This window comes from Pinus tabuliformis, chromosome 8 (genome assembly GCF_031772625.1).
Source record: "Pinus tabuliformis cultivar Carrire ecotype Pingquan chromosome 8, CPIR1, whole genome shotgun sequence".
NCBI lineage: Eukaryota > Viridiplantae > Streptophyta > Pinopsida > Pinales > Pinaceae > Pinus > Pinus tabuliformis.
The window spans coordinates 529,964,785-529,967,992 of record NC_142294.1 but is presented as its reverse complement, the minus strand read 5'-3'; positions in this window follow the sequence as shown (position 1 = coordinate 529,967,992).

The following is a 3,208-nucleotide window of genomic DNA, read 5'->3' as shown; positions in this document are numbered from 1 at the left end:
GGCAGTTTGAGGGACAAGAAAAACTTCATGAGGAACCTATAATCCCTCTTACCATCTTCAAACCTCCTTGCCATCATTTCCAAGCCCGCGTCACACTCCAAGCATCATTATTTTTATTTTATTTCTTCATTCCCAAGAAAAACATAGAAAAATAATTTTTCAGTTTTGAAAAAAAAACAAAAATAAAAGGAGCAAAAGGCACCATTAAATTTATATAAACCTTACCTACTATCCCTCCATCATTCATCTCCACCTCTGGCATCATTCTCGAGCTCCAAGCACAAGGAAATAGCTGAAGTTTCAAGGGGAGAAGCAACTACAGGAGCTCCTATAGGAATTTCTGTAGCCGCTGATCCCATAGAACTCCAGCACCAGCATCAAGGGTCAAAACATCTGAAGGTTGAAAAGGCACATGTAGCTCAGCTCTAGCAAAAGAAGAACCTGCAAAAACACACAACAACACATCAACAAGCAGAGACAGCATGCATGAGGTAAAATGAAGGCATGCAGCAGAGAAAGCCACAACACCTCAAAGTCGATGGCAGCAAATACACTTGGATTATAGGTAAGTAGCTAAGTCACTCCTCTATCTGCAATTGTGTAGTTAGGAATCATACGAAGGCAACGAGATGGTTGAAATCGAAAGGGGGAAAGGTGGCCAGTTAACTTGACCACCTTCATTTAGTTGACTCCACTTAACCGAGATATCACCCACACATGTGCATAGTCAACTCAAGCAAAAGATGCGAAGGATAGGTAGTGGGAAGAAGAGTTAACTCCAATGTAGTAATGAGGGGATGATTACGAGGGGGGTCATGATGACCAAGCAGGTGGGGACCAACGGTCCTAATCTGGGAAACGTACACTTTTCCAGCTCAACACTTATAACTGAAAATAGCCATAAAAGGTAATGAGCACTCCTCCCCGCGCATTCTCACCACCTTTTCTTCATTTTTTCCTCGTAACTCAACCACACAGCAGTATTCTTATGTCCCCACAACCTCGTATCCACCATCCTCCATCGATTTCCTCCATATTTTTTCTCTCGGCATCTTCTACAGGAAATCTACAGGAGGGACAACAAGCTTCTACAGGAGGGGCAGTGAGCCATTTTGAAGGGAGGAGACGTGATTTTTGCCACGAATTTCAGTCTGAAGAGGTAGGGTTCATGAATTCCCTCTGTTGAATATCAAAATGTGAAAGAATTGGTCTCAAATTGAAGATAAAATGAAATCTTTAAGAGGGTAGAAATACATAAAAAAAAAAAATCTGTTTTTCAAAAAAAAAACATAGTCCTCGTTGTTTTTCTATTTCACTTAAAATTTTGTCTCCACCTCCATATCTGGTTATTCAAAAGAAGTACAGGAAGTATGACAGGGGGGTTTATGAGAGAAGATCCCACTAACTCCACTAGACTCCATGCACATCCTCAAGTGGTGGAAATATTTACAAGGGAAAACTGGATGAATTTCTTTGAGAAGTTTAGAGGGTTTGATGATGAAATTGCCCATGAATTTTCTCTCTCTCTGGTCCCTCACACAAGAACTCATGCTACTGTAACCATTAGAGGCATCTCCATTGAAATAACCCCTAAATTCATCAGTAGGGTCACTACCCTTTCTCTTGGGCTACCTTGGAGTAAAGATGAGAAAATAATTGGCCAGGCTGCCAAGAGGAAATTTTTGCAAGATAATGAAACCCCTGTTGAAGACAAAAATGAAATTAGGAAGGCTAGTGTACCATATCCCTGGGATGAGGTTAGCTACCAAGTTATCAAATCCATTTCTTGTGAGGGGAGGCACAACATTGTTTATGTATATCATTTCAGAATCCTCCAAGAATTGAGATATGGCATGGATACCCTAGCACATCAAAAGATCAGTGTCCCTTAATTTATCCTTCAGTTCCTCATTGACTCCAGCACCAAGGTACAAGAAGGAAATTGACAGTGGTTAGCTCACCATGGCCTAATCAAGATCCTAGTAGAAGAAGCCCTCCATACCCTTACAATCCCTATAGCATGGGAAGTTTTTAAAAATATGACAACTGAGGATGACATTAAGGCATTAACCTATGATGTCAGTCCTACTGTTAGTGAGGAGGGAGAACAACAAGGAGGAGAAGATGAAGAAAATGGTGACATAGCAGAGCAATAGAGGAAGGAGGAAAGAAAAGAAATAGAGAAGGGGAGAGTTGAAGATACAAAACAGGAGGTAGAAAAAGAGACAGAGCAGAAGGAGGAAAAAGAGACAGAAGAGGGAGAAAAGGAGGTAGAGAGGGTAAAGCAAAGAGAAGAGTCCCCTGAAACTTTGGAAAGAGAAGCAGCAACTGCCCTCACTGCCCTCAGTACACCAGTCAAGCAGAAGCAGAAGAGGAAAAGAAAAACCTCCATGTATTTCAGGGCAAGGAAGAGTACCAAAATTAAAACAGGAAAACCTTAGCCCTCATCAAAGACTCCAATTAAAATTGAAGATTCACCATCTGCCAAGGTGAAAGAATCTCCTTCCAAGACACCCATAACCTATGAAAGGAGGACTACAAGATCTTCTACATGGAAGGGAAAGGCAATTCTACAGGACCCCAAACCAGACCTATAGGAGGCTAAAACAGTCCTACAGGAGACACTGTCCAAACTACAGGAGACACAAAAACTTGAGGAAAATATAGGAGGATAGCCAGAGGTGAAAGAGGAAGCACAAGAGCTACAAGAACCTGACCCCCAGCCTAATCTTGACTCCTATTACAGACTACTTGAGGGAGGTAAGATAATTCCACAAAAATTTTCAATTCCACTGTTTTTCGAATTGGAAAAAGAGAGAGTGAGAACACATAGGTGGATGCAGATAGCCAAGTCCAAAGGAGTTGAGGATATTGGCCACATGGAAGACAAACTCAAGGAAATGGGCAAGGAATTGAGTGCTCTCAGAGACAGAGAAGCCATTACAAGAAGCCACCTGGAGAATGAGAATGAATTACTAAGGAGGCAGCTACAGGAGAAAGAGACTCATGTGGTATACATGGCCAGCTTATCCATAGAAGCATTACAATGCAGAACACTAGCCAAATCTTATGGCCTCTATTTGAAGGATCAATGGCTTCAATTCCAAATAAAAACTTTGGCACAAAGAGGAATAATGTATTTCCAAGACTACAGGAAGTTCATGGATTTGTGTGACCAAAGCACCTCTGACGAAAAAGCAAATATGGT